The sequence below is a fragment of the Gorilla gorilla genome, chromosome 9 (assembly GCF_029281585.2).
Source record: "Gorilla gorilla gorilla isolate KB3781 chromosome 9, NHGRI_mGorGor1-v2.1_pri, whole genome shotgun sequence".
Classification (NCBI taxonomy): domain Eukaryota; kingdom Metazoa; phylum Chordata; class Mammalia; order Primates; family Hominidae; genus Gorilla; species Gorilla gorilla.
In genome coordinates, this window is record NC_073233.2 from 46871806 (window position 1) to 46888249 (window position 16444).

General features: G+C 36.7%; 1 protein-coding gene across 6 annotated transcripts in view; it reads right to left on the reverse strand.

The window, feature by feature from the left end:
- LRRC4C (leucine rich repeat containing 4C) overlaps positions 1-16444 on the reverse strand; it is a 1603893-nt gene that overhangs the window by 386263 nt on the left and 1201186 nt on the right. Inside the window, exon 5 of one of the 6 annotated variants that reach the window (XR_010135463.1) lies at positions 13144-13254. The exons of the other annotated variants lie outside the window; for them this stretch is intronic. The gene's annotated coding sequence lies outside the window, so the exon portion shown is untranslated. Of the gene's footprint in view, positions 1-13143; positions 13255-16444 lie in introns of those variants that run through there. 6 annotated transcript variants of the gene reach the window in all.

The following is a 16444-nucleotide window of genomic DNA, read 5'->3' on the forward strand; positions in this document are numbered from 1 at the left end:
TAGAAGTAGTCTGCCCCAAAGGAGTTAACAAGTACCAGCCACAACTGAAGAAACTATTTTAAGTGGGCTTGGCAGGAGAGCCTCCCTGCTGGAGAGAGGATGGGAAAATGAGATGTCAGCCTTGGCAGAAACTATCCACATTTGAAGCTGAAACTGACAGCACTTAGGTGAACAGCATGTCTTGGCTGTGCTGTCCAAAGAAATAACCTGTCCAGCCCCTAGATTGAACTTGTACAACTTCCATATGGCCACCAGGTAAGCAAAAATATCCCCATACTGAGTCAGAAAATGTATCTGCATATCCAAGCATCCTGCTCAGCAAGTATCATATGGAAACCATCACATTGCACACCTGGTCTCTACTCCAAAGTAAATCTTTGGGTAAAAATGGCCATGTAATTGACCACTGGGAAGAGTGAATCCCTCACAGTCCACAGTACATTCAACCAGTAGGAAAGAAGCCATAAACTTGCCCATTATGTGACTGATTTTCACATAATTCCCACATTGTTGACATCAACAAAAGAGCCACAAAAAATGTTCTCAATATCTAATCAATGTATTGATGGTTATGGAGATAATGATACTGATGTTGATGATGGTGAAAATAGTAACTGAGATGATAATCTCTAAATTGGGTAACTCTTGGGAGTTTAGATATAATCTAACATGTTAAAAAGACACCAAAGGATTGATTTGAAGGAAAGCCAAAGAAACGTGAAAGGGGAAATGAGTAGTTACATCAAAGGAACCTCAACAAACAAGCTGGACCAACAACAAGGTTGGCCTCTGATGCTTGTAAGAGTGCATCAGATGAAGTAATAACATCGTCATGGGAGAGAAAGTTAAGAAAACTAATGAGACCTAGGCCAGGGACAAAAGGTAGGAATCAGAGAGAAGGGATCATTGGGTGTTTTTCATGGTGGGCCCTTACCCATCGTCTGTTCCTGTCCCAGCTTCCCAGAGATTACTATAAAATTCTGGGAATTAGAATGGAAATATCTGCAATAAAACCTGATTCAAATAATGAAGTGTTCAGTGGTGCATACAGTTATGGATTCTGGAATCAAAGAAAACTGATGTGTGACTTAATAGGTACGTAACTGGGGATGAGTTACTTAACCTGTCTCATCCTCAACATAAGATGTATGGATTATAATGCCAATGGCATAAGATTGTTAGAAGAATTAAGGTAAAATATCTAGACCACATAGCCTAATGTCTGATATATATAGATATACACACATACACACACATTATACATATATATATACATTATATATATATAATCTATTGTTCAATAAATAACATTTATAATTATTTAAATATATGCATGTGTCCATTTTCATGCTGTCTTTCAAAAAGACATACCTGAGACTGGGAAGAAAAATCAGTTTAATGGACTCACAGTTCTACGTGGCTCAGGAGGCCTCACAATCATGGTGGGAGGCAAAAGGCACTTTTAACATGGTGGCAGCAAGAGAGAATGAGGCAGAAGTGAAAGCTGAAACCCCTGATAAAACCATGAGATCTCATGAGACTTATTCACTACCACCGGTACAGTATGGGAGAAACTGCCCCGATAGTTCAATTATCTCCCACCAGGTCCCTTCCACAACACATGGGAATTATGAAAGTACAATTCATGATGAGATTTGGGTGGGGACACAGAGCCAACCCATATCATTTCACACCTTGCCCCTGCCAAATCTCATGTCCTCAAATTTCAAAACCAATCATGCCTTCCCAACAGTCCCCCAAAGTCTTAATTCACCTCAGCATTAACTCAAAAGTTCACAGTCCAAAGTCTTATCCAAGATAGTTAACTCCCTTCCACCTATGAGCCTGTAAAATCAAAAGAAAGTTAGTTACTTCCTAGATACATTGGGGAAACAGGCATTGGGTAAATACAGCCATTCCAAATGAGAGAAATTGGCCAAAATACAGAGGCTACAGACCCCATGCAAGTCTGAAATCCACTGGGGCAGTCAAATCTTAAAGTTCCAAAATGATCTCCTTTGATTTTATGTCTCGAATCCAGGTCACACTGGTGCAAGGGGTGGGTTCCCATGGAACCCACAACAACTGAACAATTCTGCCCCTGTGGCTTTGCAGGATAAAGCCTCCCACCTGGCTGCTTTCACAAGCTGCTGTGAGTGTCTGTGGCTTTTCCAGGCACACAATGCAACCTGTTGGTGGATCTACCATTCTGGGGCCTGGAGGACAGTGGCTCCCTTCTCACAGCTCCACTAGACAGCACCCCAGTGGGGACTCTGTGTAGGAGTCCCCTCCCTACATTTCCCTTCCGCACTGCCCTAGCAGAAGTTCGCCATGAGTGCCTTGTCCCTGCAGCAAATTTCTGCCTGGACATTCAGGTGTTGCCATACATCCTCAGAAATCTAGGCAGAGGTCCCCAAACCTCAATTCATGACTTCTGTGCACCTGCAGGCTCAACACCACATGGAAGCTGCCAAGGCTTGGGGCTTGCACCCTCTGAAGCTACAGCCTGATCTGTACCTTGGCCCTTTTTAGTCATCCCTGGAGTGGCTGGGAAGCAGGGCACCAAGTCCCTAGACTGCACACAGCAGAGGGACCCTGGGCCCAGCCCACAAGACCATTTTTTCCTCCTAGGCCTCTGGGTCTGTGATGGGAGGGGCTGCCACGAAGGTCTCTGACATGTCCTGGAGACATTTTCCCCATTGTCTTGGTGATTAACACTCATCTCCGTGTTACTTATGCAAGTTTCTGCAGCAGGCTTGAATTTCTCCTTGGAATTTCTTTTCTATCCTATTGTCAGGCTGCAAAATTTTCTGAACTTTTATGCTCTGCTTCACTTGTAAAACTGAATGCCTTTAACAACGCCCAAGTCACCTCTTGAGTGCTTTGCTGCTTAGAAATTTCTTCTGCCAGATACCCTAAATCATCTCTCTCAAGTTCAAAGTTTCACAAATCTCTAGTGCAGGGGCAAAATGCTGCCAGTCTCTTTGCTACAACATAACAAGAGTCATCTTTGCTCTAGTTCCCAACAAGTTCCTCATCTCCATCTGAGACCACCTCATCCTGGACTTTATTGTCCATATCATTATCAGCATTTTGGTCAAAGCCATTCAATAAGTCTCTAGGAAGTTCCAAATTTTCCCACATTTTCCTGTCTTCTTCTGAGTCATTCAAAATGTTCCAACCTTTGCCTGTTTCCCAGTTCCAAAGTTGCTTCCACATTTTTGGGTATCTTTTCAGCAGCACCCCATTCTATTGTCACCAATTTACTGTATTCGTTCATTTTCATGCTGCTGATAAAGACACACTAGAGACAGGGAAGAAGAAAGGTTTAATAGAGTCAGAGTTCCATGTGACTTGGGAAGCCTCACAATCATGGTGGGAAGTGAAAGGCACTTCTTACAGGGTGGCAGCAAGAGAGAATGAGGCAGAAGTGAAAGTGGAAACCCCTTATAAAACCATGAAATCTTATGAGACTTATTCACTACCATGAGAATAGTATGGGGGAAATGACCCCCATGATTCAATTATCTCCCACCTGGTCCCTCCCACAACACATGAGAATTATGGGAGTACAATTCAAGATGAGATTTGGTTGGGGACACAGAGCCAAACCACATAAGCATGCATCTCTATAAATATGTAGCTCTGCCTTATGACTAATAGTTTTATGATCTATGACATCTTTCACTCTTTGATCACTACTTGGTTTATTTCTCTGTCTTCATCAAAATTATAGGTAAACAATTCCTACTTAGAAAAAAATATGTGATTTTTGTAATGTAAGATGTTCTCTTATGAGGCAAAGTGCCACTTGAAGCATTCTAATTTTGGCAAAGTGAATATTAGAAAAGATCCGAAAACCACCCACAACGTTGACAACTTCAGATAGGCTCATAAAATTGTCAGCTGTTACTCAGTTAAGATTTCACCTAGATGTAAATTTAGCTCTGTTTGACTCAATACTCATGCTTTCCCCAAGACACCATGCTGACTTGCAGCGCATGGCTACTATACTGTTTCAACCTTTTCCCTTTCTCCCTCTAAACACACAGCTTCTGCTACCTGGTAGTTCATATGTTGACAAATTTCTGCCTCTGTGAAGGTATGTAAAAACATTACCTTCATGAAGCCTTCCTACAGACCCCAGGACAGAATTACTTCTTTAATTTCAAAGTACCTTTTCTTAAATATTTTTTAAGATATCTAACACAGTGTTCATGCTATTTTCCCAATACCTGGAACCATGCCTAGCATATAGCACATGGGCAATAAATATTGGTTGAATAAATGAATTGCACTTTATTTATATGCAGCTTCTCTATCTTTCTAGGTATTGAGCTCCTTAAACATACTGTATAACCAATTTGCTGAAAATGCTAAGCTGGTTACTGTGAAACCCTGAAGTAATTTCACTATATTGTCTATGCACATTCTTAGATATTAAAAAGCCCAATGCAATCTTCTACCAAAGCTTCAGTCTTTCAATCTATTTAAAGCTTCTTAACTCCCTATCACAATTCTTGCATGACACAGGACTCAAAGATTGACAGGAACAAGGATGTTCTATGTCTACTTTCTTTCTTGATTCACCATTTTACCACATTCTTAAATTTTTATTTCTGTTCTTTCAAGAGTTAGGCTCAGTAGACAGTGCGGATTAGAGGTAAAGGATTTAAAAAGGCCTTATTTTATTAGTGTGGTTTTAATCTGAAGCTAATGCCCTCAAAAAGGTGGATATACAAATGTTGGCTTTTTCTTTCATGATGCTTTTGATGCATTTGTGTGGATATCTTTCTGCAGTGTTCCGTGGTGCAGTATACTATCTACCTGGTCAGCTATAAACTCACTTTCCAGAGATTGGCAGTAAACCATGGCGTTTTGAAGAGAAAAAAAGACACATGTACAGCCCCCCAATAACCCTCTCCAAAGAAATTGTCATTTTTAAACTTCCTCATATATCCTTCCATTTACATGATGAAAAGAGTTGACAAGCACTTATTATTTTCACCCACAATTCCAAAACTGCAAATCTTCCATTTAGGATTTTGGAGTAACTTCATTGCTCCCATTTTTTTTTTTTAACATTTATCAACTGGTATTTTGTAAAATATAAATTTAAGTGAACAATTAATGGATAAATGAATGAATGTATGACTAGCTGAATGAAAGAATATCACTTTTGTGAGTTTAAAGACATAAAAATATTCTGTATATTAACCTTTCCAACAGAGAGCCACTGGAGGGTGAAGTATACTATGGGGAGTAAGAGGGATGCCATGGAGGATATTCTGATGGACAGAGGGTCATAATTATCCATCCTCAGTTCCCACAGAAAAAGACTCAGATGAACAGAATATGCCAGGCATCTGTCCTCCAAGTGGACAGAATCCAAGAATCCAGAGCTCAGATATCATCCTAAGGATTTTGAATCTTTATACTAGTGTGAGTTGAGTGAAGGGATGGCTTAAGACTCATGGATTTAAGTTGGGCAGAAATGATTAGCTTGGAGGAAGAAGATATTTTCTCCGGACTCCAGGATATCTCAGTTATGTGTTGAAATAATTATTTTGGTCTAAAATCAATATTAAATTATAAGTTCATACAGTTTTTTATTTGTTAACTATTTTACTGTCCAGAATGTATTGCTATCGACACATTTCTCATCACCATTTTATGTTTTATTTAGAGAGCAGAGGCTGTCTCTTTCCCTGGACAAAATCATGACAAGATTCGGGCATTTTCTGGCTCTGTCTTAGATCATAGCAATCCTAGGCTCACTTTAAACCATGTAAACAGTACCAGCATTTTCAGTCCAGAATTGTCATCAAATTTTACTTTTGAATTAGCATATTTAAAAAATTCTTAGACAGAGTGGGCCATCTTCAGGCTCAAGTCTTCTAGTGGGGGAAGGCACGTGATTTTTGTTTTTGTTTTTTTCTCCTTCATACTCTCTTACCTCGTCCTCTATTTTCTAACTGTTGATTTAATTGGATAAGGCTAAATCTGGGTCCTGGGAGGATTTGGCAGTTGGGAGAAAAATAGGTAAAGAGATGGGTCTATTCTTACTTGGTTGGTGGCTTCCAGTTTTTGGTGAGGCAGACATTTAAAGCTGGTGACCCTGGGTGGGTATATGGCTTATGCTTTCTCTGATGCACAAATTTCCATTGGCTCCTTAGGATTTAACAACTGTTGACTCCTTACTTCCTGAAGTTGCCTTAGCTTGAGTAGATGCAACTATATTCTCATACCTTGTGTTTCCCTTCTCTACCTCTGGTCAAACAACAATAGATTTACTGCCCTTTTCTGCTCAGGTCTTACTTTTCCAGACAATGTCATCAGACAGGATTGAAGGAAACCTCTTGCCGGGTTATGGTCCATTGCAAACACTCTTGCTTATCTGTGCCCTGTAAACTTTGAGAATGAACACCCACCTCAATGAAGTCATTTTCTCGATTCCATCTCCAAAATGATAATCTTTCCTTGGCTTCAAGATTTCCTGGGTAGGGTAAAATTCCACTCAATGGTTGACTTTGTATTTCAGATGTATGTCAGGCATTGGCCCACGAATGCAAGAAAAACATTGCAGTTTTGTCTAAGGGATTCTCTTGACACTTGCTTTACTAGGTTTGGAGTAAGAAAGTAGCAAAGTTATTATTTCAAAAAGGAAATGGGAGCTCGAAGCCCAATAATACCTCTCTTCAAAGAAATATCATTTTGACCTCCCCCTGCTTTCACATTCTGACCCCATTTTCTTAATATTTATGCTGGTTGGAGGACTCCAAGAAGCCTGAAAATAATTTTTTTCTAATTTCTTTATCTACACATGGAAATGTGGCCTTAGAATTTCACATTTATTCTGTCTTGAAGTTTTCCTGGAAACTTCATTTTTAACATATTGTTACATAGTGAATTCAAGGTTCAAACTACAGACTTACAGTGAACTTTCAGATCTTAAACTACATAGGTTAGGTATGTTCTATGTTTACAAAGGTAGTCATACATTCCCTATGCTCTTCATTTGAACTTGCATTTAATGGCCCTAATTTTAAGAAAAACTGAGCTTAAGAGTACCAGTTAATTCAGTTTATTCAACTTAATTCAATTTATAATGATGAGATGAAGTAGAAGCTACTATATGCTCTGACTCACAATTTTCTCTATGTAGGCTGTTTCTTTGCCTTTCCAGTTTCTTTGAGAATCCAAGAGCTAGCAGACCATATGCAGCTGTGTGGCTTTTCACATGAACAGAAATCTTAACACTACTGAATGAAAACTTGTCATTTTACTTCCTTCACACAGTTTCAGTAAACGGAATTAGTGTATTTCATTACAAGAAAACTTCCTCTGATCAGTGAAGTAGCTACTAATGAATAAAACTGTAAACAATTAGATAAAGTAAGTTGCTGAAAATCTAAACTATTTATTCCAACAGCCAACGGGAACATGGCCAAAGGAAATATATTTGCTCTCTTCTATTTTCTCAAGGTTTAATCATGAAAATCTTCATTTAACTGCTATCTTTTTATTCTCATCTGAAAAAAAATAATTCTAATGTTTATATGGAAAATAACATAAAAATAGCCATAAAAATTAGGAAAGAAATTGGATTAGTCCTACAAGATACATAATGCCTTATAATTTCATAGTAATTAAGAGCATTGGCACAACAATAGGCTAACAAATAAATGAACATGTATAAGGTCCCAAAATAGATACATTTTGAAAAATTTATTATATGTTTAAGGTGTCATTTTAAATGACTGAAAATTTATGAAGTTATTTAGGATTATTTAATGAAAACACTAGAAAAACTAGCTGTTAATTTAGGGAAGTATACAAACACACACATAAAACATGCAGGGTGGGTCTACTACATATATATTCTTATCGCTTTACTTGACAATAAATCCTAGTTTAATCAAGATGTGAGGCTGAAACACAAAAATAAAAGATACAAAAAACACTACATGTATTAAAAATATTACTAATATTGGAATAGGGATTGCCTTCATAGGCATAACAGAAAAACCAAAACCTTTAAAAATTAAATGAGTCACATAAAAAGTTAGAATTTCTTAATAGCAAAAATTACATAAATAGTTTAAAGACTGAGAAATATATATAACATGATTAGACAAAATATCTGGTTTAGGTATACACAAGGAAAGCCTGCAAATCAGGAAGAAAAGTCTAAAAATTCAATAGAATAATAGGCAGTGAATATGAAAAGGCAGCTTACTAAAAATAAAATCCAAACAGCCCTAGATATCTTTTTTTAATGGTCAACCTTATGCTAATTGAAAGCAAATTAAAACTTTTTTTAACAATTGGGATGAACAAATATAAACACTAATAAATACATTCATTGTTGGTGAGAGTATGAAGATAGATACTATAATAACCTATGGATGGATATTTTAGAAATTTATTTTTGAAAAAGGTATGGCAATGCCTAGCATTACCATATGTGTGAATCACTTTCAACTGAACTTTTAGCAGTTTATGTTAACAATAAACTTTTAGCAATGTAATCTAGAAATATACTGGCATATAAAGATGCTTATTTTAATATTGGCAACTATACTGGAGAAAAACATAAATCTTCATTATAAGGCACTAGATTTATTTATTTTTTTTTTTTGAGACAAAGTCTCACTCTGTTGTGCAGGCTGGAGTGCAGTGGCACCATCTCAGCTCACTGCAGCCTCCACCTCCTGGATTCAAGCGATTCTCCTGCATCAGCCTCCTGAGTAGCTGGGATTACAAGCATGCACCACCACACCTGGTTAACTTTTGTATTTTTAATAGAGAGGAGTTTTGCCATGTTGGCCAGGCTGATTTCAAACACCTGCCTAGTCTCGAACTCCTGGCCTGAAGTGATCCGCCCACTTCAGCCTCCCAAAGTTCTGGGATTACAGGTGTGAAACACTGCACCCAGCCCAAATTTAAATGTTATATCTCTCCAATAGCATACTCTGAAGCCAGATCAAATACTGTACGATGACAAATAACAAAATCATGCAATATAATTATAACTATAGAATGGGCCCAACTATGTACAAAATATATTAGAAAATACCAAAGGATGAAAATCATACTGCTAATGGTGGCTTTTTCCAGAAATGGAATTGAAGGCCAAAGAAGGGGGAATTATTTACTTTTACTTTGTACATTTCTGTAGTTACTTTTTGCAATGAGAATTTGTTACTATTATAATAAAAAATCATATAAAACACAAAAAACAGAGGTAGACAGAAGGCTTGGCAAAAATAATGCCTAGATTTAAATAGAACATAGCATTTATAATATAGTACAGTGTAATGCTACAGAAACTGAAATTATGGAAGTTGGCCCAAAAAAAGCTTAGCCTAAGATGGAAAAAAAAAAACTGCCTTGTCAGCATTTAGCTCATGTACTCACCAGGCCAGAATGAAATAATAGCTTCTCATCTTTATCCAAAAGGGATTAGTCCTAGGGAAGAAAATTCCTTCTTTTTCATGAACTCTGCTAATGGCAGGTCTTATTAAAATATTCACCTAAATTTTGAAACTGGGAGTTCAATGTATGAATACTTTTAGAATGAATTGTTATGCTTTGTGATATACTTTAGTGATTATTGGTTCCACTATCTTTCAAGGCAGCTGGGATATTATATGAAATAATATATGTGAAACTGTTGTCAAAGTGTCCTGTTGAGGTAATTGTTATTGTTCAACTGTTGGCTTAAAGCACAAAAGCATCACCATAAGTAATAACCATGAGTTTTAAAATTGTAGCTATTAAATTAAAATAAGGAAATACTATTTTTGACCTATCAAACTGACAAAGCTTTAAAAAAAAAGAAACTTGAGAAATGAAGTATTGTGGAGGAGTAAAATTGTTTGTCTCTCTTGAAGGCAACGAGGAAATATATGTTGACATGTCTTAAAATAAGCAGATCCATTGAACCAGCATTTCCCTTTCTGATCACATATATCAAGGAAATAATATATACTTCACAGCATAATTATCAGATAGCAAATTGGAAATGATATAATAGCCAACAATAGGAGATTGGTTAATTATGGTGTTTCATGTAGTCATTAAAATAATTCTGCAGGAAATCAGAAATTCTACGTGAAATATTAAGTAATAATTTAAGCAATGTATCTACAGTGTGATTCCATTTTGTTAAGAAATGGTTGCTATTTAGCATGATAAATGGTTTAATAGGAAAGCTTGAAAATTGTTAACAGTAAATTTAAATGGTAAGATCATGGATACAGTTTATCTTCTACATGATTCTCTTTTCCAAATTTAAATTTATTTTGCAATTGAAGAAAAATGTAAATGATAGTAGAGCCCTTAAGATTTTACTGTATGCTGGTTTTTAAAATTTTTTAAATTTTTATTTATTTATTTTTTTTTTGCGAAATGACCAATGAAAGAAAGTCTATTTTCACTTGTCATGGAACAACGCGGTATGTCATGTTTTGGGGACTGCCTTCTTTAGTGCATTTCATAGTGCCTAGTAATACTGGGTACTGATTAAATACAATTTTCTGATTTCTGTTAATTTTGCGTAGCATTTTTTATAAAAAAGGGAGATATTTTTGATTAAATAAAACTTTATCGTGTTTCAAATTATTACACAAAGCTGAATAAGCAACCATTTATTTGAAACAGTGAGGTAATATAACATAGGCAACTATAGTTATATATTTTGTGTGTACTGAGTGTAATCTTGCCAGTTAGCTAAAAATACGTCACATGATGATTAAAAATAATCATGGCAGGTTGCTAATGGCTCCTAAATGATTCACAAAGCTCTTGTCCATGGCAGTGGAGGGAGGCAGTGTGCAAGGCAGTGGATGTAAATATAACTTTATTGAGTGCTTACTGCACTTTAGGTCAGGTAATTTACAAGTGCCATCTTCAGCTTCAAAAATAGTGCTTTTCCACTCCAGTTATGCATTCGAATCACCTCAGGGGTTCTTGTTTTAAATTTTAATTACTTATATGACAAAAGCTCAAAATAAGTGTCTGACATAGAACCCTGCAATCAATATATATGTATATTTATTTATATATATCTATGTGTATATATCTATATATTTATATATATATCTCATATATATATATTTCTTAAAGTTTCAAATAGTTCTGAACTACTGACCTAATATCCCTATGAGAAGCATTGCTATTCCTTTCTTAAAGAGAAGTAATGTGTATGAGATGGCTAAAATAACTGGTCCATGTTCACAATGCCAGCAAAATGGGTCTAGTTGATTTCTTAACAAACACATGTGCATACACCATAAATAAAATGTTTATAATAATGACTATTTTACTCGATATTTCCTTGGTGACAGGATATAACATCTAAGTACAATAAGAATCCTGTAAATTCATTATATAATTTCAAAGATAAATGAGTTCAGTGAGGATAAGTATCTTGCCATTAGCTAAACAGCATAAAAACAGAAGAAAAGTACAGGTTCCTCTTCGTTGACAGGTACTGCCTCTATCCGCAGCAAAATCATTTTATATGTGATCAGAGGTCTCAAATAAGCCTAAATAGCAACTCACAATGTGAGTGCCTGAAATCTGGTGACCTTGTCATCCACCTAGTTGCCTCAGTTGATATACATGGGAAAACCATTGCAGGACTTTGAAGAGGAGTAGTATATAGAGAGTCTAGAGAGATGGCGAAATAGAATAATACAGCCCCTGAACTCAAGATGACCCCTGTGAATAACAAGAGGGAAATAAAAGAAAGAAAGGTTTGGATATTGGGCAAAAATTTTAGAAAAAAACTAAAGAAACTGATACTTGCTAGATTTTGAAGGAAAAACAAACTGTTTCTAAGACCCACGCACTCCCATGAAAATATTCTTAAAGTAAGAAATGGTTTCAGAGGGCAAAAATAAAATCCAGGTTGAGGAGAAAAATCCTCTATTAAGCCTTATTGTAAGGTTTGCCTCTTAGGCAATATCTCTTAAATAATAAAGGTTATAAGAAATTTAAAGGCATCTTACCACAGCAACCTCAAACGGGAGAAATACAGGATATTTTGTCTACAAGAATTATAATTTGATACACAGAAAGCCCACAATGGTTTTAAAGAAATTATATGAGCTCATACTGAAAGTGACAGAAACAGTACAAAATGAAAAGAGGCGTATGACACCTAAATGACTCCGTTCAGCAACTGACCTGTAAAAACTACTTATCTACAAATATAGGGTACATTTTATGACAAAGAAAAGATGGCCTAGAAGCAGAAATCAAGAGCTCAAAGAGAAGGGCCATGAGATGCAAAAGATCATTCATAGGAAGCAGAATTGAACATTAATCTAGGAACTAAAATTGCTGTGGACCAGTGCCTACTAAATACTTCCAGTTTGCACTATAAAATCAGAGATTTTCCACATTTCTGCACAGAACACATTATGAATTCAATGTAGTGAAGACTGAAAGCAGCACAGTGCCTGGCTTGATACCTCATATGTTTTGCATAACTGAGTATACAGGAAGAAGGAAACTTGAATAAGGCAGCATTCTCTCCATACTCGAAACTGAAGCACCAGCAGGGAATGCCATGCTTAGTAAATGATAAGTACAGCAAAGAAGCAAGATTGGAGAAGAGTAATCCAGAAGAATTGCTTCTGGGCACTTCTGAAAAAGTTTCTGGAGACCCTAGAAATATTGGGAGACTGGGCTATATTTTGAAGGGGGCTGAGGCCTTTCCATCAGTAATTTTGGCATTAACATAGTAAAATTTGATAATACACATAAAAGTGACTATTGTATATGCAGTCTAGTGAAACAAGAGTTAATATAAATTACATGCGTTTTCAGATGTACTACATATACAGAATTTAGAGAATGATACTTCGTTTTTATTCTTTAGCATGTATTAGTGCAGGATGAGCCTGACAGGTCCAGAAAAAAAGAAAAAAATCCATATAGGCCTGACCTTGATATCTTGCCCTATATCCTGAATAGCAAGAATCCAGTCATGAGGAAACTACACTAATCTATAAATTCTACATTTTTATTATGCATCTTATTTTTCAGTTATCTATCGGTATGTAACAAGCAACCACACTTAGCCATTTAAAAATACAAAAATTAGCCAGTTGTGGTGGTACACACCTGTAGTTCCAGCTACTCGGGAGCTGAGGTGAGAGAATTGCTTCAACCCTGGAGGCAGATGTTGCGGTGAGCCGAGATCACACCATTGCACTCCAGCCTGGGCAACACAGTGAGACTCTGTCTCAAAACAAAAACAAAAACAAACAAACAAATGAAAAAACCAAAACCAAAACAAAACAAAATAAAAACAATAGCTACTGTGTTGTATCTCACAGTTGTGTGGGTTGCCTGGGCACAGAGGGGCAGTTATTTTTCTGGTCTCACTTGAAACATCTTACGTAGATATCATCAGATGGTGGGTGAGACCAAAGTCACAACCACAGGCATGACTGAGCCACTGGGAGAGCTGGGCCTCATTCCTTACCCATGTAACACCAGAGCATCTCCTCTCCATATGGATCATTGATTCTTCCCAGAGTCTCTTGTAGAAAATCTGGATGTCTTACACAATATCTCAGGGTTTCCGAAAAGCACAAAAGTGAAAGCCGCTGAGCCACCTTAAAGATCAATCCTAGCCGTGCAAAATGCCACGTCTGCGAAATTCCATTGATAAATCAAGTCACTTTAGCAAAGTCAAGGATGAATTCAGGAGACAGGTATCATTGGGAGTCGACACTTTGAAAATCAGCTACCACACTACAGTAGCTGCTCTGTTTCAGACACTGAGATAGGCATACAAGACTAAGCACACTCCTGTGTACTAGGGACACCTGTAGTCTAGAGTGGCAGACAAATATTTATTTTTGAAAATCTACTGTAACAAGGCTGGGCACAGTGGCTCATGCCTGTAATCCCAGCACTTTGGGAGGCCGAGGCGGGCAGATCACGAAGTCAGGAGATCGAGACCATCCTGGCTAACACGGTGAAACCCCGTCTCTACTACAAATACAAAAAATTAGCCAGGCGCGGTGGCATGTGCCTGTAATCCCAGCTACTTGGGAGGCTGAGGCAGGAGAATCATTTGAACCTGGGAGGCAGAGGTTGCAGTGAGCCGAGATTGCGCCACTGCACTCCAGCCTGGGCGACAGAGTGAGACTCCGTCTCAAAAAAAAAAAAAAAAAAAAAAGAAAGAAAGAAACAAATCCACTCTAACAATTGTTCCAAGGAAGAAGTACTTTTTATGTTAGTCAAGGAGTTCAGAGAAGCCTTCTTGGGGAAATGAAGCTAGACTTAGCCTGAAGGATAGATGAGAATAAGCTACATTAGACTAGGGAATGGGATAAGTACCCCAGCAGGAGGAAATCACACAAATGCAAGCCCTAGCAAACCACACACTAGCAAAGCACAGTGCAGCTGATAAGTACACAGGGCTGCAGGCTGGAGAGGTGGATGAGAGCCTTGCTTTGTCTTCCTCTTAGAGCAATGGGAAGCCACTGAAAGCTTTCAAAATTAAGGACCAGGGCAGGGTTGCATTTTGAAAAGACCTCTCTGATGCAGGGTGGAGAGTGGATTAGAAGGGGTGCACAGAAGACAATTTATTCCTCCTGAAGGATACTTTACAACTCTCTAGGATAGAAGTGAGTTTTTTCTATTTCCTATATCTTAGCATTGCTGGGTTCATGACAGACAGACCCTTACAGAAGTACTTTCATTTCTTTTCTAATCAGTTTTTTGGCTTCCATTTTCTTTTTTCTTACTCAGATAAAAGTGATTCTGGATTCAAAACAACTCACAGGAAAGGGTGATAGAAACCAATCAAATGAAGTAAAGTATATCTTAAAAGGCAGGCAAGACAAAGAGCCAACTGTCTCACCTTAAACTCTCAGTTCTCTCAGAGAATCTTCACTTCCACTATGAATCCTCTTGGAATTGCTACTAAGGCAAATAGTAATATGTTCTTTTTTCTTTCTTTTATTTTCTTGAAACTCAGGCCCTAAAACATTCTTATCAATTTACCTATTCCAGCAAAACTATGTGATCCTTACAGTAGAGTGACAAAGACCTGGGTTCAAACCCTTGTTTGGTTGGGTAAAATTGCATACATTCATGAACCTCTTCTAACTTCAATACTTTTATTTAATAACAAAATTAAGAGGTTAATAGTACATGTCCAAAGTGTTGCAATAAGTCAATAAGATGATGCATGCAAAGGGCTTAGCACAGTGCACTACACCCTAGTGGTAAAGTGATGTTGTTTGGAGCCAAATCATTCTTGGCTCAATTCCCAGCTCTATAATTTATTAGCTCTATGGCCTTGAGCAAGTTATTTGCTGTGTTGAAGCATTTTTTTCTTATTTGTAAAATGCATATAAACATATCATTTTATGGTGTTTTTATGAGGATTACTTGAAAAAAGCCATACAAAGTACTTAATAGAGTAACGGGCATGTAGTCAGTGACTGGCTATATGGTTATTGCTATCATTATCAGAATTATTGGCACTCAATAAATTTAATTCACTTCTTATTTTATCCTTTATTTTAATTATTTTATAAGGATTTTCCTTCCATCTATTGTCTTCTTTGCATAATTGCCATCAACCTCCCTTATGTGTTGTTGTGTAGTTCTCTCTCTCCTCACCACTTTCTTCTATCTCTTCTCTCAAAATGTAGACAACCGAAACAGGGAAATAATAAAAACCAATACAATCATCTAAAAGTTTGGGAAGTTAATTGTTGGCAAGAAGTTTGTTAGAACACAGAGAAAAAAGCCACAATTTCAAAAATTATCAAACCAATTTAATTCTTGACATGGGACTAGAGTTTTATAAACCTACCTATCTCATCTGTTCCCAGTGGACACTCAGAAAACTTGATACTAAACTAAAACATCCACACCATATCTTTCATAAATAGCCTGTGGAGTGCCTGTCAACCAAGAAATGAAAACGATTCAATTTTTATGGGGTAAGATCTTTGAATTTACTCTAGATTCAGATATTTCACATTCTCAAACAAAACGACTTTCATCTATATGTGCTACTTTGGTTTAGAGTCTAAGTTCCACAGTGAACAAAACTGTCTTGTAAAATTTAATTAACATGTAAAAATAAACCATGTATTTCTTCACCTTTTCCCTTATATCAGGAATAAAAGAGAAACTTAGCAATACTAAGCATATTCTTCTTTTATTACAAAAGAACAGTTGTTCTGATACACATTTGTCAAAAGGAAACCCTCAGAATTTTAGTTTACTAATAGAATTGGTAGAAACTGTAAGAAAATGTTCAAAATATTTTATGTGCACAGTCAGGAAAGAAAAACTTTCTTTTCTATATGTGAATAATTATATTGTCTAATCTTAAAAACTTTTTAGCTCAGATTTTAAAATTACATGTTACATAATATTAACATACTCATGATACACA